This window comes from Penaeus monodon, chromosome 29, assembly GCF_015228065.2.
Source record: "Penaeus monodon isolate SGIC_2016 chromosome 29, NSTDA_Pmon_1, whole genome shotgun sequence".
In the NCBI taxonomy this organism is placed as follows: domain Eukaryota; kingdom Metazoa; phylum Arthropoda; class Malacostraca; order Decapoda; family Penaeidae; genus Penaeus; species Penaeus monodon.
In genome coordinates, this window is record NC_051414.1 from 9,271,965 (window position 1) to 9,272,462 (window position 498).

Below are 498 nucleotides of genomic sequence, written 5' to 3' on the forward strand. Positions count from 1 at the left end.
CATTGAAAAGGGAAAAATCGACCCGGGTTGGGCGGGAAGCTATTGATTCACATAAAAGTGCCCAATTTCCCCCCGGTTCAGGGTTTGCTTGGGGCCGCCCCGCGGAGACAAAGGGTGAATTTAGTTTTCTGCGCGGGGTCGGAGATCTGGTTTTGGGAAGGAAAAGAGGAAGAGAGAGAGTTTTTTAAAATTAGGGGAAAAGAAAAAAAGAAAAAAAACCCGAATTAATTAGGCCATTATTTAGGGTAACATACTGGGTTTGGGGTTTGGCCCCTTTTTATAGGCCAAAAATACAGAGGTTGGGATTTTGTAAACATACTGATTTAATCCATCATTTTTCGAGGTGTCGATAGGGGGGGAAAATTATTTAAGTCAAAATAAAAAATTTTTTTCCGGCTTTAAAACCCCCCAAATCCCCTGCCACAACGAAAACTATTTGCGAGGTTTTCAAAAGGTCATTAAAAAAAAAAAAAGGTACGAAAAAAAAAGAGGAATTAA